Source organism: Lepidochelys kempii, chromosome 2, assembly GCF_965140265.1.
Source record: "Lepidochelys kempii isolate rLepKem1 chromosome 2, rLepKem1.hap2, whole genome shotgun sequence".
Lineage (NCBI taxonomy): Eukaryota > Metazoa > Chordata > Testudines > Cheloniidae > Lepidochelys > Lepidochelys kempii.
This window is the reverse complement of record NC_133257.1, coordinates 73,619,671-73,642,584: the sequence shown is the minus strand read 5'-3', so window position 1 is coordinate 73,642,584 and position 22,914 is coordinate 73,619,671.

The window sequence follows — 22,914 nt, the reverse complement described above, 5'->3', positions numbered from 1 at the left end:
GTACTGAAATCAACCCACATACCAGGATCTTTTCTCCTATTATTTACAGCATGAGCAGGTTCAGTCTCTGACACATCCACACCTTCTAGAACAATGTCTGTTTTACCACCAGGAGTAGGATGATCAGTAACAGTCTCTGACACATCCACATATTCCGTGCTCCACTCAGTTGGTTATGTTTCATCCTGCCCCTTACCTCAGTTATCTGAATTAAAAAACCCACAAATTACACAACATACACTATTTTTATGTGTGTGTGTATATATATATATATGAAAGAAAAAAGAATGAATCAAGTACGTATAACTCAGAAGAATATATCAATAACAAAACATAAATTTATTGCAATACAAGACAGGATCTGATTTCCTTGCATTATTTTGATCTACGTTAGTAGGATGCCCCCCTGGTTTAGGTGGGGATAAGTAACAAAAAGAGAACAGAAAAATGGGGGCAGAGTGTGAAATGGTGTGTAAGGAAGTCTAATAAAGTTCTGATTTTTTCCATGATGACTACTTCGATGCTTTTTTTGAAATATCAAATATCAAATTTTAAAAAAAAAATCTCATTTTTTTGGATGCCCCCTGCTTTGCTGGTGCCCTAAGCACGTGCTTAGCCTGCCTGTTGGGTAATCCAGCCCTGTGCCAGACCCACGAGTGATGTTCAAGACCCGGATTTCAAACAGGCAAGTTACTTCAGGCACACACTCTAGGAGCTGAGAGGAGCTCAGGGTGGGAGAGAGGATGGCAGAAATAGGTTTGTTGAGGAGAGTTCTTGTCTGGTGAGGAAAGATTAAGTGTACCCAGGTATAAGTAGCTAGTGTGTGGCTGGAAGGGTGGGGGATTGCAAGTTAAAGAGGAACATGAATCCTCAGCAATAACCGTTTCTCTCCCCTCTGCCCCCATGGTGCCAAAACTCTTCAGCCCCCTCATGCTACGGCAGGCATCAGGATTTTCAGTTTAAAATAGCTAGTCATTAGCTTAGTTGTTATGACCATTTCCAACTGGTGTCTGACAATGAAAGTGAGAGCCAGCTCCAGACAACTGTGACAGAAGCAGCTATTTTACCAAACAAATCTCTCTTCAAGCAAGTGCTGCAATCACCATTTGTTGATATGTGTGTGTGTGAGAGAGAGACAGGTGTGTGTGTATAGGTAGGAAACAAAAAACCAAGGCTCTAAGGGACTTTTGTGCCAAGTAAGAATACTGATAAGAAGCCCTGGCTGTATAACCTCTCCCTCCCCTTTTTGAAAGAGGTTTATCTGGTTATAGTATTCTAAATATTCAGTAACTTTCTGATAATAGTAATGATTCCGGTAGTTTTTGTGTCATTTGAACTTTTTTTTTTAAGCTCGCTCAGTTTTCCTGGCTGTTACTCATATCAGCCAGGGCTGGGACTAGAAAAATGCATGCAGGTCAGTGCCTGCTTTTGACTCTTCAAGGTACTGCTGAGCTTCAGCAGTAATGCACAATACAAATGTTGCTCCTTCCGTGGTTTCTTGTGGTGGTGAGAAGCTGGACTTGTTTCTGGGTCCATCCAGTTTCCAAGCAAAGGCATGATTTCCTTTCAAACTGGATACCTGATGCACTCCATTGCCTTTCACTTGCAATGGGAGTTCTTTAACCATTTCAAAAATGGGCAACTAGCAGGACAGAGACTATCCCATTGTGGCATACCGGTAGGTTCAGTTAAATGAATCAGCATCTGTCAATTAGTCTAATGTTGAAGTAGTTGCTTAGGGTGGTCATTGGCTGTCTATTTCTATGTCTGGCTGCTGCATAAAGTTTGTTACCTGTTGTTACAGCACAGCTGGAAGAATTGTTCCCTGCACAAGCTTCCACTGCTTTCAGAGAATCCTTGCGGCCTTGCCTTATTTGCAGCTACCTCAACGATGATATATTTACAGTATCTGTTGACATCTCTGTTGAGCATGTGTAAGCAATGGCTGCATTTGAATGATACCAGGCTAAAGTTACACATTCTGAAGGACCCTACATTTCTACTCTCTCTCTCTCTCTCTGTGTGTGCTAGAATCACTGAACAGAGAACTGAAATTCAGCCACTTCCAGGGAGGAATATTGCAGCTCTTAAAGTACATGGCAAAAGTAGAAAACAGTTTGACAGGAAGTATACCAATATTTTGGCTGACTGGTATTAAACGTTGTTGGCTGGCAAGATGGCCTTTCTTCCTTTAGCTTTCACACAGATTGGATAATTTCTCCTAACCCCACTGAGGAGACTGTCTGGAGAAATGGTCCTTTCTCAGAGGATGGAACCTACTGCACATTTTCCCGCCCAACAGGAGTTGAGGAGATGAGATCTGGGTTGCAGAGAGGAGGGGAGGAGGAAATGGAGGTGATCTGGGACAGCGTTTAAAAAACAACAAAAGGCTTGGGTGAATCCTGTTGTAAACCCATTCAAGTCAATGGGGATCTTTCAGTCCATCAATAGAACTACTTTTGGAGTAAGGGACTCCTCACTGGGAAGAAGGAATTTGGCCCTATGTGGTTAATTCAAGTCAATGGCCATTGCAGATTAAAAAAAGAAATTATACGGATTTTGGCAAAATGTCCAACAGACTTGTCATGGTCCTATTCACCATGAATGGCAAAATCATGCCCCTCCTGTTTTGTGTGACAAAGGTTGGGGAGAAAGGAGTTCCCTTTCCAATATGGCTTGTGTAAGGACTGTCCTGAATTGCAGCCCCTGTGCTCGAATGAGTGCAGATGACTGCTAACAATTTGCTTCCCCCCGGGGGAGGAGGATTAGTTGAAGCCAGGGCTCCAATGCACTGTAAACAGTGGAGCTGACCAGCCACATAGGGGCTGTTTGTTGCACTCCTTTAAGGGGTATCTGAATTGCTCTTGCCCTCTTTCCTTGTGCAGCTGGAGGGCTCAAGGTGGCACTGAGGCCAAGATTTCCAAGAATAGGAGCTCAGCACTTTTGAAAGTCAGGCCAGTCATTAAGGAGCCCAAATATGGATTTAAGACCCTAACTTTAGGTACCCATTGAAAGTCTTAGTGGGTGGCTGTCTGAAGTAGAATTCTCCCTGAAGTAGAATCCCCCCCCAGCCCCCCTGAAGTGAGATGACTCTGCACCACCCGCTATGCAATGCTATGACTATATGCCACAGTCTAGTCCTAAGGTACAGTGGGAAAGCTTAGCGTACCAGTGACAGACACCTGAAATACCAGGACTAGAACACATATCAGGGCTTGGAAACCAAGAAAATGAGCACTGTAATGGGTTTTCAGCAGGAACCAAGATGCTGGTGGGAGGTTGACATGTTTTGTCAATCAATCCACAGAGTCAGACAGGCGTGCGACTCACTGCAAATATTGTCCTTTTTTGGTTTACACCAGAGCATCTTGCAGACACATTTTTTAAAATTCTGCCCTATCATCCTTGTTCTCAAAAATCTACTAATTCAGAGACTTCAGGAAACCACTCTTCTTTTTTTTTCGCCCCCCCCCCCCCCCCCGAGCCTTGCAAACCACAATCTTTGCTGGCAGACAATGAAGACAGAACTTAAAGTATTCAAAAAAAAAAAAAGAAGAAGAAAAAGAAAAAGAAAAAAAAGAAAGAATGGCTGTTGAGGAGGCTTAGAACATGTTTCAACATTTTCTGCAGGTTTTGTCCTTTTCTTGAGGCAATCAGAGCACTGCCTGAGTTTTGCACCTGCCATGGGCAAGTGTCTCTGTCTTTTAGTGAAATAACTTTATGCATTTTTAGTGCAAGCCCGAGCCTGCTTCATATCCTGCTTTACCCGAATGATTATATCTTCTTTACTTTGTTAACTTTTCAATAGACTATGAAAACAAAAGCTGTCACTCTAATATCTGCCATTTGATATTCTATAATGCTTTTAGTACAAAAAGAAAGAAAACCCCCTTGCCCCCGAATGCCACTTGGCAGGATCCTGCTTGTTTTTGTTCATAACACTGATATGTAAAACCCTTTCCCTATTATGACTGTCCAAGCAGCAACCCGGTCCTATGTATGCAAGTGGAAATCTTGCATAGATGATAGGGGAGATCTTGCTACAGAAATTAAAATCCACTATTCAATGAAGTATTGATTTATTCTAATTGATAGGACACTGCTGAGAGATGGTCAGCTTGACAAACGCAACCAGGAGATCCAAGATACTCCTCCCCAAGTGCACGCACACCCAGGGATCATCATGTCGTAATTAGCGATGGGTGAATGTTGTAGAGTTTGAAGGGTCACCAAGGCATGTTTTGGATTTACAGGGATCATAAAAAATGTTTCAGTAGCTAAATAGAAGCTTGTGATAGATAGAGCAGAGTCCTCAAGTGTTTTTCAATCAGCTATTTGTGCTTTCTTTACCTTTATTTCCAAGTTTTCATTTTGAAAAGCTTTACAACAGTGGCTCTCAACCTTTCCAGACAACTGTACCCCTTTCAGGAGTCTGATTTGTCTTGTGTAAATCCCCAAGTTACACCTCACTTAAAAACTACTTGCTTACAAAGACAGACATAAAAATATGAAAGTGGTTACAGCACACTACCACTGAAAAATGGCTTACTTGCTCATTTTTACCATATAATTATAAAATAAATCAATTGGAATATAAATACTGTACATTTCAGTGCATAGTATATAGAGCAGCATAATCACGTCATTATCTGTATGAAATTTTAGTTTGTACTGACTTTGCTAGTGGCTTTTTCTGTAGCCTGTTGTAAAACTAGGCAAATATCTAGATTGTGTTGATGTACCCCTTGGAAGACCTCTGTGTACCCCCAAGGGTACACATACCCCTGGCTGAGAACCACAGTTCTACAATATGTGCCACTGGCTTGGGAAAAGTATCCCTTAAAACCTTGAACAGTCCAAAGACATGCTGGTATGTTATGGTGAGGTGCAGCTCTGAAAGTGCAGGAAAGGTGTCTTGAGTGTGTGGGCTACATTCTTCCCATTTATTAAAATATCCTTCACTTTGACAAGCCCCTTAGATGAGGAAAAACTGCCTGAGCCACACTGAGACCATATAATAGGGGCAGTGTGGAGCTAAACAGGCCTGAGGTAGGTAAAAATAAACAAAAGTATGTGTGTTTTGGGGGAGGAATTTTTTTTTTTGATGGATTCAAGTAGGAGGTGCAAGGGTACACAGAAAGCTGCAAATTACTGAGGACAGAGCTGTTCAGAGATCAAATGAAGCTAACGTTTCCCTGGGATGTAATGAAGAGATTTCTAGCACCTTCTCCTCAGCAGAAATTGCAGAATGATTCTCACTGTGTTTCTGATTGCTCCTGTCCCAGGACGCAATCAACATATTGTAAAATGTTTATTTTCTTTTCTGCTTTAATTATTCCCCAGGCCAAAATGTTCAAACTTGGATGTCAAAGGTCAGGTAACTAAAAGCTAAGATTTTCAAACATGACTAATTATTTTGGGAGCCCAATTTTTGTAAGTCCAGCTCTAGACACTTTATCGGACCTGATTTTCAGAATGCCGAGTGCCTACCCTTTAAATATGAGGTCTTTTTAAGGTCTCCCAAGTAGGGCATCTAAAACTAAGGGAGACAAGATTACTAGCTTCTCTTGAAAATGTGTGTTCTGGTACCTATCTAAAAGTGGGCTGATTTGCCAAAGTGCTGAACACCTGCAATTCCCACTGAAGTGAATGGGAGCTGCAGGTTCCCAGCATCTCTGAAAATCAGGCCACTTTTAGATAGGAACCAGAGCACAAATTTTCAAAAGAAGCTAGGTTTCCTCAGTTTTTAGATGCAACACTTGAGAGACCTTAAAAGAACTTAATATTCAAAGAGTAGGCACTTGGCACTCTGAAAATCAGGTCCCATTAAAGTGTTGAATTTAAGCATGGATTTAACTAATTTTAGGCACTAATGAAAATAAAATTGGCCTGTTTGTATTCTCCCCCTTCTAGTCTAGTTTTTTTGCATCAGAAAAAGGAATCTTATGCACATCAGTAATCTTTATCTGCAGACATAGGACACAAATTGTACTTTAGCATAGAGTCTGGTCCCTTGAAATGCTGACCATCTCATGTTAGGTTTTGAATACCATGAACCCCCACTGAGTCTCCCAGTGTGATCTTAAGGTACCCTGCAGGAGGCACTCAACATCTCAAGGAATTAGGCCCTCTCGTGAGATGGGAACTATGATTCTATTGGTCATTGTGGAGTTGTATTTACACATGTTAACTTGCTAGTTCTGCATGCTTGTTGAAGATTAAACAGCTTTGAAACTGAACTTAATAAACTGATCTGTGGTACTTTCAGCTGAAAGTACTTTAATATTGAGAAAATATTAAAAATGGTCTAGTTTCAGCTGAGCTGGCATAGGGTCTGCTCTGGTGGAGTGTCAAGTGCCCTCAACTATCATTGGCTTAGCTCCTACTCAGTAAGGTACCTAAGCATGTGCTTAGTGCTAAGCATGAATAGTCCTGTTGACATCAGTGGCATGTGAGTACTATGAATGAGGTCAAGGAGACTACTCACATGCTTAAATTCCTTGCTGAATTGTGAATTTAAGACAGCGGAGAGCGCTCAGCACCTCCCAGGATCAAGCCCGTAGAAAGGAACCCAAAGCTATACATACATTATTTGTAGAGGCAGATGTAATACAGTATTGGGTAATATTTCACTTTGACTTTAAGAAGTAAATGAATTTCCCAGTAGTTCCATATAAATATATTTCCATATGCAGTAGAGACTGATAATATCTGTAATGAATGGATAGAATAGATATAAATCAATGCTTAGTTTCCAAATCATCTTAAACATATATTCTGGTTATACACAGAAAGCTTTTTTTTTTTAAATAAAAAAGATTATTTTTTAAATTATCTAAACAGAGCAATTATATACATAGGGAAATTCTAGCAAAACACAGTGGACCAAAAAACAAAGGGAGGATAAGTGGGCACAACATCACTGAAGTCAGGCAGGGCTGAATTTGGCTCTAGGAATTCATAAAGAGGGACACTGACATGCTGGCCTACAGTCTATCTTATTTAAGACAGTAGAGAGAACAATAATATATTTAGGTAATATTTTTTTCAAAGACAGAACTGGGTCCTGGGCACTTACGTGGCCTTTGTGCATTTGAAAATCCACACCTTAACTTGGGTTAATGAAATTGGAGCCATCTATTCCCAGCATAGCGTGGAGTTACTTGTTGTCAATTTTGGGTAATGAGGCCTGATAGTCTGAAATTAAATAATAATTCTCATCCTAGAAAAGTGAGATCTTTGTTTGGTTTTTGAGAATCAATATTTTTGGGAAGGGCTTGGAGAGGAGATTGGCACTAAGAAACTTTTTTTTTTTGTTTAGAAAAACTTAAATGAGTTAATGTTAAGGCTCAGTAAAGTTGTTGGGTTGAAAGTCCTGGAATATGCAACCCTTTGTTCACCCATGGAACAAGTAGAACATAGGCAGTAACAGAGCGGGCTTCCTCACACAATTAAGCATCTATATCCTGGTAGAGGCCCCTACATTAGTGACCTGTTTTTTCAAAAGTGCTGAGCACTGGGCAGCTTTAGTGCGAGCTGCTGGGTGCTTAGTACTCTAGACACTTTTAGAAGCCATTTATTCAGGATCCTAAATATGGACTTTAAGCGTCTGTTTCTGAAAGTCTTGGCCTGGAAGTTTTAAAAATATAGTTGTTCTCAATACATAATTTATATCTGCCATTTATTTCTACCATATTTGCACCAAAAGTGGCCGGTATGATACGTGTCTCAAAAAATGAGCTCTGTTCCTCTTTGGACAAATCTGGATGAAACTTATTTAGCTCCCCAAAAGGCACCATTTTCAGAAGTATTTTCAACACCCAACAGCTTCTCCTGAAGCTGTTATGTGCTCGGCACTTTTGAAAATCGGGCCACATATAAACCTGAGTTTAGACGCCTAGCGTTCGCCATCCATTTTTTAAAAAGCTTGACACCGGGTATTGCAGGAAAGCAGGGATTTATTTGTCAAGCTCTGCTGTTAGGGTGTGTTGTGAGCTGGTGGTAAATCTTCTCTTTTGGCCTCCCAAACAGTGGCCCTACCTACAGGACAAAACACTCCTAGCTCTGTCATCTTGGCATTAATTATCCTAATCTCTTTTCTAATGTTCAAGATATTAATTTAACCATGTTGTCTAAACTTGCATTGGAAGTGGGGTTGGATTTGTTTCCTTGCATGTGCAGACAGAAAAGCTGAAGGTAACTTATCAGAGTGAGTGTAAGATAACAGCACTATGGAGCTGCAAAAATAAATAAATAAAAAAATGAAAATAATTAAGTAGGTGTTTCTGAGCTACTTTCTCGTATTGGAGAAGGGTGTTTTTATTTAAAATTGGCGTTCAAATAGGTGCAATTTCAGGAAAGCTGTCCTCTTATGAATACTTTCTGAAATAAATCTGGGGGTAAATTTTCAGCTCAGCATGACAGACACATGAGTTTCACTTGTTTTTAACTGGAATTATGAATTTAAGTTTTTCAAATTACTCTTCACAATTAGAATACTCTTTATTGACTAATTTGTTTAAATGAATTATCTATCACTGTATATTTCAGTTTGTTCATCAACATTTTGTGGCATCAAATAGTACATTTAATCTTCTGACTGGATGGATCATTTCTCAAATTCAGTTCCAACAGTGTATGGTGTTCTATAAGAAATGGGTTGGTGAGCTACATCCAGTTCCTAGTAGACATATCACAAGAAACACCATCCAAAATCTTGTTGGCTGTCTCAGCAGAGAGACCAAGGACCGAATGGGCAGGTAGAATGACCGCCACCCTCACCTGCAAAAGGTGGTTCCTCCATCTCAGTACTGAGGCCCATTGCCTATGGTATAGCAGTTCTGTAATTCAACAGATGGCATTAGTTTCCAGTCCTGTATTCCAGCACCTTATAAAAGCACTCAGTTAAAAGACTGTAGGCTTCTTAGAACTGGAACTTTGGAATCACACTAGATACTGAGTGAAATTCTTTGCCCTGTGTTATACAGGAGTCCAGACTAGATGATCATAGTGGTCCCTTCTGGCCTTAAAATCTATGAACGAGGAGGAGAATATGGTTCCTTCTCTGACTGTAAAAGCACCATGCACATCTATGCTACCATATAAATAATAAGTCTGGATTATACATAAAATATATAATCCTATGGAACTGTACGTTGAATACATACCACATAGACAATATTTTCTGCAATCACTGTTGGACCTAACGGAAGACTATCAGGTTGGGGATGATAAATAATTATTTTTCCTCTCTCACTCTCCCCTTTGAAATCAAGTGGACTGGGTTTGCTATAATGGTGTGAGCTCCCTGGTATTTTTTTTGAAACACAAAGCATTGTGGGCTCTTGTATTGGCTGCTGTACCATCTGTCTCAAAAAGAAGTGAGTACAAATTAAAGAAGGAATGCAGCTCTAACGCCTACACCCAAAAAGCTTTCAAAACAGCAGGCTGCTACACCTGTGGGGATAGAACAAGTGTATCAGTGTCCCCAGCTCTGCCTTGGCTTGCCTGCCTTTGTTAGCTGGAATGTGCCGATGAGACAATCAGGTGCAGTAGGCGCGTGGCAGCCTGCTTAAAGAGTGATTCTTTGTAGACAGGGAGGTGGCTGTGAGTCATGCATCCACATAATCTGATGATAATTTTAAATGTGGTGATTTATGTATAATGGAAAGTATTGTGCTATTTGGTGTGATTTGTCTGCCATCAGACTACCCACTTGTTAAAAGGTCTTGTCTTCTATAAAATCATAAATCGTTCTTGCACCAGATATATAAAGTATATTTTGGAATGTGTGTGTGAGAGATTATTATTTATTATAATTTAATATTTGTTCTGTGGTCATGGATCATGTCCCCATTGTGTTAGGCACTGTACAAACATGGAACAAAGACAGTCCCTGCCTCAAAGAGCTTATACTCCAAATGAGAACATTATCCATGAACACTAAGCCTGGGCAAAGTTGACTGCTGCCTTGCATTACCAGGAACATCAAGCAGAATTTACCTCTAACTGCTGTCTGGCATATCAGGAAGAGAAATCAGAACACACATCCAGGTGCCGTTCATCTTAATGAATACATCCACCAGGTCACAACTTCAAGGGCTGCCTGTTGCTCCAGATGTCTCCAGCAGAACATACCTCCAAGTGTACAAGGTACCTCTTGACATTCCATCAATTTCAATGGAATGTCAATGGAACAGGCGAGAACATGGGTGTGAAGTAAAGGGTCAGCAGTAAAAGTATTAAAACGAGGGTGTGTCTAATTGGCTTAGCTGGGAGCAAACAAGAAGAAAGAAACCAAGTTTTATAATTGCCACAAGTTGTGCTCATTATAAAAAGTAGTACATTTTCTTGGAAATACAGATGCACTCTGTTACTTGTGGTGAGATTCACTTTGGGAGTGGTCTGTGGCTTCAACTTTTCGCTTCAGGACTCACCTTAGTGGGCATTCAAAATATGAGTGGGCCCACAGCAAAGAGCTGTAAATGGCAACAGAAAACAAAAGAAACAAACATGGACAATAAAGAAAGCTGTAGCAGAGGCTGATGTTACAGTGGAGTAGCTTGCTGACAGGATAAATCATGATGTAGGTGAGTAAATAACTGTATGCATTGTTGGGTTTGTGAGGTTTTTCTTAATCACTGAACCGCCACGTATCTTTGCTTTGAATACATGACAAATAGGATCAAGAAATGGATTAACAGATCTCTCATTTTGTTATATTTTCTTACAGAGACTATCCCAAAAAGAATAGTTATTTGACACAAAAAATTGATGCCAGAACTAGCTCTTGCTTTGGCCAAATTATCCATTATGTATGACAGTCATAGAAAATGTGAAAGTAAAATTGTTTTTGCTATAATGAAAAGATAAATGAAACCTCAGTCCAATTCATGTTCAGCTGCACTTTAATACTGTCTGAAGCCATCTCAGATGGAAGATCCCCATCAGCATCCTACTACAGTTTAATCACCTTGGTTAAAGAGATGCCTCCATAATGAGGCATTAGAGCAGGGGTAGGCAAACTACAGCCCAGGGGCCACATCCGGCCCTTCAGATGTTTTAATCTGGTCCTTGAGCTCCTGCTGGGGCTTGCCCTGCTCCATGTGTGCCGCAGCTCCGCATGGCTCCTGGAAGGAGAGGCATGTCCCTGCTCTGGCTCCTACAGGTAGGGGAAGCCAGGGGGCTCCACACATCATCGTCCCCCCCAAGTGCCACCCCTACAGCTCCCATTGGCTGGGAACTGCGGCCAGTGGGGACTGCAGGGGTAGTACCTGTGGACGGGGAAGCTTGCACAGATTCCTGGCTGCGCGTCTGCGTAGGAGCCAGAGGGCGGACATGCTGCTGCTTCTGGGAGCTGCTTGAGGTAAGCGCTGCCCAGAGCCTGCCCCCTGACCTCCTCCCATGTCCCAACCCCCAGCCCCGATCCCCTTCCCACCTTCTGAACCCCTTGGTCCCAGCACAGGGCACCCTCCTGCACTCACAACCCCTCATCCCCAGCCCCATCCTAGAGCCTGCACCCCCAGCTGGAGCCCCCACCCTGTCCACTCACCCCAACTCTTTGCCCCAGCCCGGAACCCCCTCCTGCACCCTGAACTCCTCATTTTTGGCCCCACCCAGAGCCCGCACCCCCAGCTGGAGCCCTCACCCCCTCCTGCACCCTAACCCCCAATTTCATGAGCATTCACGACCCACTATACAATTTCCATACCCACATGCGTTACGTTCCTGGAAGTCTTCATGATAAAGTAAATCTACAATTTCCCATGCAGACTGTATGTAAAAAGGGAAGCTATTGCTGCTGATGGAAAAGGCTTCCAGGGTCCACCTGCCTCACTCGTGCCCATATCTTTAAGTACCACCTTCCCTCAAATGCTGAATAAACATTACTGTCAAGCCTCAATATTAGGTGGATAGGTATGCAAGCCCACACTAGCAGCTAGCACATTTATGGGAAGTGTCAACAATTCTCTGCAAACATTGTACGTGGGTATCTTGCTGGAAGTTTGCTTAGGAGCACACGTACAGTGTGATGTAATGTGTTCTTATTTTACAAGCTACAAGTGGAGGACCAATCAATTGTGCTGCAGTGCAGTGGAAAGAATTATATAGATGGGAGATCTCCGACAGCAGAGGATAAGGCTGTTATGTTTGATGCCAAACAATAATAAATTTACTCGTTGAGAAATCTCCCTGGATAATAGAGATTTAACTCTGACCTAAATGATACCATATTAGAAAGCTAACAGAAAATCACCATGTACATTAATCTCCAAATCTTCAGACCTTAATACAACATAGCAAGTTTTGACATTGACAACGCCGTATTGCTGTAGATCATTTTTCCTATTGTATAGTAGCGTGGCAGTGGTGCTCATCCAGGGGTATGTGTACCCCTGGGGTATGCAGAGGTCTTCGAGGGAGTACATCAGATGATCTGGATATTTGTCTAGTTGTACAATAGGCTGTAGAAAAAAGCACTAGCAAAGTCAGTACGAACTAAAATTTCATATAGATAATGCCCTTTTACACTGCTCTATATACTATACACTGAAATACAAGTACAATATTTATATTCCAGTTGATTTATTTTATAATTATATAGTAAAATGAGAAAGTAAGTAATTTTTCAGTAATAGCGTGCTGTGACACTTTCGTATTTTTATGTCTGATTGTGTAAGCAAGTAGTGTTTAAGTGACATAAAACTTGGAGGTATGCAAGATAAATCAGACTCCTGAAAGGAGTACAGTAGCTTGAAAAGGCTGAGAGCCACTGAGCTAGTGAACATTATAGATGAGCTTTATGGATTTTGAATGGAAGCTTTTCCCCCACTCATAAGGGGAGGTATGGCAGAAAGTGTTAAAATGGCTGTCAAAAAAGCGGAGAATCAGGTGATCAAGTCTGGCACCATTGGCAGAGTGAGGGGTGGGGGGGTCCACCTTGCATTGAGTTATTGGATGGATAGATAGGGTGGGGGTAGAGCTGGTTGAAATTTTTTTTGACAAAATTATTTTCTGTCCAAAAATGCCATTTTGTTGAAACCAAAACATTTAATGAAAACATTCTGCTTTTGACAATAATTTCTTCAGGGAGGTTTTTCAGGTCTGGAGAAGAAGCATAGAAAATAGCCAATAGTGTGGTGGTGAGGACACCAGGCTGGGATATGGGAGACCTGCATTCAGGTCTTTGCTTGGCTTGATTTGGAGCCAGGGACTTGCACCCCAGTCTCCCATATCCCAAGCCAATGCCCTAACCGCCTGGCTTTGGGGTCTGTTTCTGTCTTGCTGGCCCAATGAATATTTAAAGATTTGTACAATGTGGAATAGCTCCAACAGGAGAGAGAAACACTGAGCTGGGCAGGAGGAGATTACAATAGTCAAGGTACAAAATGATCAGGGATTGGACAAGAGTTTTGGTAGTGCCCTGAGGCCCCAGTGAAGATCCCAGTTATGCTAACCATTGCAGAAATACAGAGATAGACATATTTCCTACCCTGAGGAGCTTTAAGGGCTACCTAATAACCCTGGCTCTAATAGGTGTGCTAAGCTAATCTCTGCATCCCTCTCTCACTGTTTCACATATCTTGACACCAATAAAACGAGGGAACTAAATTGAAAACTAGCTCCAGTCTGTGCATCCTGTCTCTCTTTGTCAACTACAAGAGCAATGCGGCATTTTAAAGCGATCGCTATTTATATACCATACACGTTTTAATTAATGAACACAGAAAGTCAGGTGTGACAACTGTTAACTAACATGAGACTAAATGCAGCCTGGCATTAGCAGGTTCAGCTCTCCCTGAAGACAGTAGGAGCCCCATCTGCTTACATCAGGGCTCAGTTAAGACTACAATGTGGGAGTAAGTCCACATCTCCTGTTTCAAACTGGGCTCTGATCATTCCACTCCCTTGTTCTCCTCTGAGGCAGAAGTTTTCCCTTAGAATAAAAACAATGTTTTTATTCAATTATGACAATACAGCGGTTTTATTATGCAAGATCACTAGCAGGAGTGAAATCAAGATGAAGCTATATTTCCACTTGAAGATAACTGATTTAAATCCAATTAAAAATTAAGAGAAACAGTCATCTTTTACATATGTGGAAATGAAATAGGATAAACTTTGCTGTAATCTTGATGGACTGTTTTGGATGAACCCATAGAAAGGCCAGGTATGTACAAATGCTACAGACAACTTTTTCCCCCCGCACAACATTGCATCAGAGAGAAGAGATAGTTATTTAAAATTCTTAGCAGTACATGGAGAATGTAACAAAGAAACAGAATCCCTGCATAGAAATAGTGAGGTTTTCTGGTGAGGCACCCAAGGTCCCTATGCTAAAAGCCTGCATTAAGATTCATAGTAGCTACTCCTGAATCATGCTGGCAGGTGGGTCCAATTATCTCCAACCAGGATATAAGGGAAGGTGGGGTGACTGGATTGCCTCTTTGTGCCAGAGGGAACTAGGCCTGGGGGGAGGTTTTAGAGAGAAATGCTATAATAAACAAGCTGGAGTAGAAACAGTTTAGCTGAGGTTTATTGTGTTAGAATTGCCAGTAAAGCCTGACCCTGCAGAGGGAAGGAGGGAGTTTGAATACTAATTAGTGCTCTGAGGGAGGGGTCAAGGAGAGGGCCTCTGTCTTTTCACAGAGAAACATTGAGCCAAATGCTGAACTCCTATTCATAAGTGCGGGAACTGAGGGTGCTGCCACAATCTCTGGATTGATAGTAGTAATAACAACCCAGATAGATGGCTTCCACCTTCAACATCCCACTATAAAAACTGTTCCAGCACCACTGCTCCTACGCATCTTTTATTCAGTCTTTAACACAGGTGAAACTCCTTGATTTCACTGGAAGCATTGCCTAAGTAAGGACTTCAGGATTTGGCCCCAAAAGAAAATAAGAAATACATTTCTAAAGGAAAACAATGACTTGGTGGTTACATCAGCATTGCCAACTATAACAGAAAACTTGTCCAACAAAGCCTGAAAGACAGAGCTTGAATGAGCAGCTATTGACTGGATTCCCTGTTCTGCAAGATTAACTCTGTATAATAGACTAACCCAATCCATAAATAAATAAATAAATCCAACAGCTTTGCTGACTTTTACATTTGAGACACATAATTTTGGATGATAACATGTAAGCAAAATACTAATGTATCAGCTGACTGAGGCAAATATTTGTGGATAGCTACAGAATCCAGAAGCCTGGATAGAAAGAAGATGGTTAGTTTACATGTGTCCTACACTTAGGAATCTCAGAGGGGCTTGCATGGGTATAACTGAAGACAGAACTGGCCTTTTGGCCTCAGTTCAGAAAAACACTTAAACCCTCACTTAAATTGGTTGAACAATGGGAGTATTCCCTTGCTGAAAGTTATGCACTTGGTTAAGTATCTTAATTAATTACCTTAGTGATTTGCAAGAGATACAACTCAACACATACCACAGAACAGAGCTACTAGTTTTATATATAATATATATTGCTGAGCCAGTTATGTTCTGATTCCTTCACGAGGGTGTTGTGAGCACACAAGCTTATAACAAACTGTCCTCCCCATCATCCTGACCCATTTTAGTTCATTGTAATAGAAGTACAACACTGTCAACATGGGCGCACATGAATCAGTTATGACTGTTTCGCATGTCATCTTTTCCTCATTTCCCATAGCTTTTTCTTCTCTTTCCTTTTTGCTTTGGTTCTTTTTCTTTTCATACAACACAAAACAGTGAATCAATGTAAAGTTTTATTGTACAATCCAATGAACATGGCTTTATATTTACTTATCTTTGCATTTCCCCCCAATTTCATTTTAATTGTTCTAGTTGTTTTTGAATTCCTTAATACAAAAAACATTTATTCAAAAAAACAAACAAGCAAAAAAACCCCACTAGGTATATTGTGTTACTAATGCAAGCAGTTTGATTCTGGGTTTGCCATTTTACTAATTTAGTGCCCTAAGGAGGTATGAAGCATATCCATTAACGCATCATCTATAAAAACTTCTGGATGTACATCCTAGTCTTTCATTAAAATTAATGATGCCCAGCCCCTGAATGTACACTGTGTCTCAGCACTCAAGAACTTAACTAAGTTAATCCCATAAACAACTTGTTGCACTTCTGTATGTCTTCAGCATGGGCTAGCATTGTATGTTAGTAGAAAAACAGCATATGACATGCAGAACTGTGATCTTGGAGCGCACCTGACAAAAGTTTACTTTTAGCTACTGAACTGCATGCAGATAATTCAGGTGAACATTGCAGCTCTGTGAGCAAGAATATGTTACTGTTTGTACCATTTCTGTATGCCATTTACATTGTAATCTTATTACCTCAGCTGGTGGTAAGCAGATCAGGCTGATTCTTTTGTTTACATGTCTATCACATTGGGGTAAATGTTCAATGTTGTGTAGGGTATTAATTGTACTAAAGGGGATTATGTTCCTACCTTAAATGATATCTCCTATTGCAGAATGACATGACACTATCTTCTGTATTAAAATGATGTCACATAGAGTAATGCAAATGGAATAGCTCAGTGGAACTTTGAAAACCTTTGAGTTGCCTCTGCATCATTTGACATGTTAGAGAGTTGTTTGAATTTGTGGATAATTTTATTTTTACATATTTCTAGCTATGCATCATCATTCTTGTTAGATCTCTCTCCTGTGATTAAACCAAAGAGCAGCTATGACTGCTGTACTATCCCTTATTACAGTGTGCGACGAATGAGACTCATACACGTCTGTGTCACTAACAGATTTTTTGGCACAACGATTAGTTGCACCTTCAGCAAAAGGATTCACTGCTTTAATAAAATATCGATTCTACAGGGTCCACGTAATTACCTCAGCTGGTTTAGTGTGGACCTTATGAGAAATCAAAATGCATTTTTCTTAATCCTCCTTCATCCCTGCTGAAATCAGTTCCTGACTGAGATCGCATTTTTGCTTTGGCAAATCACAAAGGCACTCATTAGTATCTGATTGCACACATAAGATTGTTCAAGAGGTACAATAGGCAAAGGGTTGTTGGTGTACACAGGCTAATATTGCTTTTTAATTTGTTCCCCCAATGCACACACAGAATGTGGGAAATATTTATCAATAACCTGTATGTGTCACTGCAACTTTATTCTTAATGTACCTTTTTTGGTATACTCAGAGGAGTTGAATCTATGCATCTATGAAACAAAGTGTGACTAATATTGTTTTTAAAGTACACGGTACGCAAAATGATGGCTACTGATTATTTGGCTCAGAAAAATTAAATCACTGACTAGCATTGTTCTATAAAATGATCATTCTGTGGCTGGCCACCACACAACTGAATCTCAGAAATACGATTAGCTGCTGCGACTGATGAACTCTAGACATTGGCTTTTGGTATAGAGGAGTGAAGGTGTTGACAGATTTAGTGAGTATTTTGGGACTGAAACCTCTATTGCTGAAGGAGAAGGGAAGAAAAGAAGCCTCCATGCAAGCATGTGGATCTATGGGCACCCACCATGGTATACAAATATTGACAGTTGTAAAGTACCAGATGTGTAATGGAACCACTGAACAGACTGTCAATATTGAATCTGTGATCACTAAAGAGCTTGTTATTTGTTTCTTTACAGGGCCAGATATTGCAGCCCCTACTCATGTGAATAGTCCCATGTAAGACTAGTTATGTGAGTAAGGACTAGTTGTACGAATAAGGGTATGTAATACTGAAACGAAATTTGGAATTCTGTCTGAGAAGTTTGCATTTCATAGGTTGCATATAACCTCAGTTAAAACAAAACAAAACAAAATCTTTCCTTGCATTGGAGTGTCAATCATATAAAGTAAAACCAAAATCAACTTCTTGTTCTGTTTGTGGAATTTCCAATTTTCAGAGCTGCACTAGTTTAGAAAATAATCCCCCACCTTGTTCCAGTTATGGATGACCAAGGAATTTATATTTTCACCTGCTTAATATATGTATAATTGTAACCAGATAAGATTTATTTACTTAAATAAAAACTATTCTCTTTTCAGATGGAAATTGTTCATTTCATGTGTTTTCATTTTTTGAGGAGATAGAATAATATACTTCACAGCAGTGCTCTGGAGAACTGACAAACTCAACACTGAGAATAACTGAAGTAAAAATAACCCTTGATGCCAGGAAAAAAACAATTACAGCAACACCATTTCCTTCTTTTGGGGGGATATTTTAGGCATTGTAGCAATAAAGCATGCCAACTTTAGTAATCATAGAGGTGAATATTTCAGACTGAACAGAAAAGCATTTCAAAGCACTTTTCTTTTGATTATGTTCCCTTAACAGTTCCTGAAAATTGTCATTTAATGAGAAGACTCCAAAGAGAAATCTAAACCACAACTTTTCCATAAAGGAAATATCAATTCCCCTTGACTTTTCTGTGACTACTGCCATTTTAAAGCAAATGATTTTATTTGAACCTCTGAAGGCAAAACACTGGCAGCACTAGTCATTATACCTTTCTCTTATTCACAGGGGGCATTTTTGGCTGCATTTGCCTGGATAAAGTTTCTGTCCCCTTTTCCTTTAGAGGCTCAATATTTCTGAGTACAGTCAATCTGCTTAAACTTCGAAAGCAATACAGCATCTCTGGTCCTTCATTCAAATTGAGGAGTCCGGCAGCAAGCAGTAATAGAATAATCCAAGTGTTACTGTAATGATAGCCAACGAAGTCTATTATTTCAAGTGGAAACACAGACTTTTAGATTCCCTTCACAGTTTTTTCCACAAAATGACTTTGAAGCAAATTATAGTTATTAATTCAAATTAAAAATTAATTAATTAAAAGCTCTTGTCAGTGAGTGAATTGTACCTTACTGAACATATGAAACAAAGCTTGCATATCATTCACTGAGGGAAACATTGTTAAGTGCTAGGTGAATAGTGAGCTTAGCTTCTTAATTATAATTGCTTCTCTTCGGGTCAACGTACACATAGACTTGCATCAAAATAACTAAATCTGTTTTAATTTCATAACTGATTTAAGCAAAATTCAAATAGGGCACTTTTATTCCAAAATAAGATTGCCCACACTTGCAGTAATAGAACAAAGGTGTGAATTAAAACAGATTTAGTTAATTCATTGAAAGTTTGGTCTTGTCTACACTACCACGTGGGGTCAATCTAAGATATTTAACTTCAGCTATGTGAATAGGGTAGCTGAAGTCAATGTACTTAGATCGACTTACTGCGGTGTCTTCACTGTGGTAAGCTGACAGCTGACGCGCTCCCGTCGACTCTGCTTGCACTTCTTGTTCCGGTGGAGTACCAGCGTCGACAGGAGAGCGCTCAGGAGTCTATTGACCCCCGCTGGATCGATCACTGCCCGCTGATCCAGCGGGTAGTGTAGACAAGCCCTTTGTGTGTAGACCAGCCTTTAGATGGGTAGCAGTTAGGACCTGTTCCTGGGCAATAAAGAGTGCTCTCAATTTCCACGGACGTTGACAGGAGTTGAGGGCCCTCAGCACCTTGTAGGAATGCAGCTTTAAAGATAAATACAGTGCAACTTTAAAAACATCTAGATTTGATTTTTTAAAAAAATTATCCCTTACTGAGATTAAACTGATTTGTTCTTCATGGCCCTGATTCAGCAAAGCACTTGCACACAGGCTTAATGTTAAGTTCCACTGACTCTTTGCTAAAGAGGAAGGGGCTTCAGCACATGCTTAAAGTATGGAGTTTAAGTATTGTCTGAATCAGGACTCTTAACAGAGTGATAATGGCAGGGTGAATTAACTTAGAAGTCTTTGTCTGTCAGCCCTGATGTAACCTTATGCTTTTTTGCTATCTTTATTGAATTGTGACCATATTTTCAGAAGGGGGAGGAAATGGATGTGCCAGCAAGAAGGCATGAGCACCTGATGCATACATAGAAACCACATTTGGATGACCACATACATGTTTACCACATCATAGTCTTTTCCTTTACCATGAACTTGGGTCTGCAAAATTGTGCTGGAATTGATTAGCGTGTTTTTGTTGTATTCCTAATTTTTATAATGGGAAATACTACAATTGCCATAGTAAATTGAACAACCATAAGAAGTAAATGTCCTTTTTTCTATGGAACACACAGTAAATACCTGTTTGTTTATTTAATGGCCCAATCCGCATATGCAAGTGGCAGATGGCATGCACGTCAGCTGCAAATTCATTTTTGCAGACGTACCTTTTGCATCAAATTTGAACATTTTGTTCATTAAGTCATTTGCCCATATCCAGTGAAAGCAGGGTTATTCCCTATTGCATACACTCTGATTCAAATGACTTAAAAAAGGGCTTTTACATCTTCCCTTGGGAGATTATTCCACTGTGTAACAGAAGTCACTGCAAAGAAATCTTCTCTTAAACTCATCTGTGATGGGATGCGCTTGCCCTGCACTGATCCAGCCGGTGTTAACTCCATCTTTGGGCTGAGGAGGCACACCCTCTTGGCCCTACTGGGCATGCTCTGGCTGGAGACGAGTATAAAAGGGAGAAGCTCAGCTCAGTTGGGGCTGACTACTGAGGAGGGAGGACATATATTGCAGGCTCCAGCCCAGGAGCTTTTGGAGCCCCTGACTGCAGAAACCAGAGGCGCCAAGACCCAGGCGCACACTCAGGTGCCCAGGGATGTCCAAGAAAGGTTGAACCAATTGGGAGAAGCACAGGCCAAAGATCCCAGAGATGCCCGGAGCACTGCATCAGGGACAGGGTAGGAAGTAGCCCAGGAGGACTAGACATTGTGTCGGGCGACATCAGCGTGGTTTGGTCGGATCCCTGCTGATTCAGCGGCGAGCACACTTGCCACTGCCAGGGACCTGGTGAAGTAGGGAGGGGCTGGGTCCCTCTACCCCAGCCACCACCCACCCCTAGTTGGCGGCCCACTTCCCTGACTGGCTACTAGGCCACACAGCTCTGAGAGAGAAGGCAGCCATATTGACTCTGGGCATTAGGCAACGCAGCCCTGGAAAAGAGAGCAGACCTTTGACTTTGGCCACAGGGCTGCACCAGCCTGCGGCTAAGTGATGGTTGAGTAGACACAGCCATGGGGCTATAGTGACTCCTACCCTGTTATAAGGGGATAACAGGGCGCACTTGCCCTGGGACATCATCCTAAATTTTCTTTCCTCAGTTTCATTCTATCACTTATGGTTTTTGTACTCTGGCTTACCAGAACTAATTCCTAGACTACAAGAAGTAAGTACTGAAGAATACATTGTTGTGGATGATTCTCCGCTGACAGGAGGCATGGATTAGATGAGATAACATCAATTCATGTTAATGTTGGAATGCTATTATTTTAGATAAAGAATTTCCTGCTGATCTGTCCACTCATGCTAACCTCTCTCCCATCCTGGAATGAATGCCTAGGAATAGTGTTGGACCTGCTGCTGTTTTGGGTGCATTAAGGTCTTTTCATTCTTCTGGTTCTATTTCAGTCCTCTTGTCTTCTGATATGAGCTGACTTTCGTGAGATGAAGGTATAGACAGAGACATTCAGTTTTGAGTTTATTACTGTTGACCAGGAAGCTTGAAGAACTCAAGCTGCTTTATCCACTGCAGCTTGAGGAATGGGTTACAGAAGGGCAGATCTTCATTTGGATAGATGTTTCTCCATGGCTGAATCTTCTAATGCGGTTAGGAATCTTGGAAGGTAGGGTTCTTCTCGGCTAACTGTTTTCAAACAAGGCTGGATGTTTCCTGCCATCCTTAGTGTGATGACTAGAGATGGCTAAGCCTAACCAGATAAAATAATAATTGTGTGAACATTCACCACACATGAAAAGTGAACCTTTCCTGAGGTTAAAAAAAGATTGGTTAACTTCCCCTGTAAGTGTGTTTCATTTGTGTGGATCTCTGCACTGATGGATTTTTCTTGGGACTCAATTTTGTGGAAGTTCTGTAAGAATCATAGTGTTTCTATGTTGAATAAAATCAGGTAGTATCCTACATCTAATGAGACAGCTTGTTCTTAACAGATTTCTAGCCCTGGTGCAGATAATCTGGCTATAAGCATCCAATCTTTGGGTGTTTGTTCAGACAACCTATGACCCACTTGTGACTCTTACATCACTAGAAACTACGTCTACATCCTGATGCTAGTGTTAAACAAATAAGACCCTAAGCCCTAAATAAGACCTTCAAAAAGTGATGAAAATTTTCAGGAAACAGGCAGAGGAATGAGAAAATCCTGTGTTTTTTCTCCAAGTTCAAGAACTGGAGTCGCTAAGATATAGTGTTTGCATATTTATTCTCCCTGTTATTATTTATTGAATTCAGATGTATACAAGCTGGGACCCCCTTTGTGAGTTCAGCTACCCGGAGGTTACAAATTCCCCTGAATATATAAACAGAGAGCCATCAGTGCCTTTGACACAACATTATTTTAACAAAATAGAAGGACATCTCACAAGCACATTGTTTGAAGATTATTGCAAGCAAATGCCAATGTAGGCTATTGTGGTTGGTGAGTAGAAACTGCTGAAGTCACTCACATAAAATGCAGTGGCACAAATGCTTAGGTCTGGGTTGAATTTTTCCAGGAGCCAATACCAAAGGCTTTTCTTCTTTGTCTCAAATTTATTGATTTAATTTCCTTATTTGTGGTCAACATAAGCATGGCTGCATTGCTAATAGTCCTGGATTAGGCTTTGCCTGGGCTGCACTGTCCTTCTGGTATAATTTTTCTTTGACTTCAGTGAATTCAATGACTGTGAAGAATGTGCTTTTTTTCCTTCTGTCTTCAGTCCTGTAAAAACGACCCCTTGCATAAAATGAATGGCTTTTTTCGGGTGAAAGGCAATGTTATGATTCTGCATGCCCGAGTGCTATATGTTTTCAGCAGACATGTACGTGCTGTAAGCTGATCACCCTGGTCTGAACAGGAATCCCACTC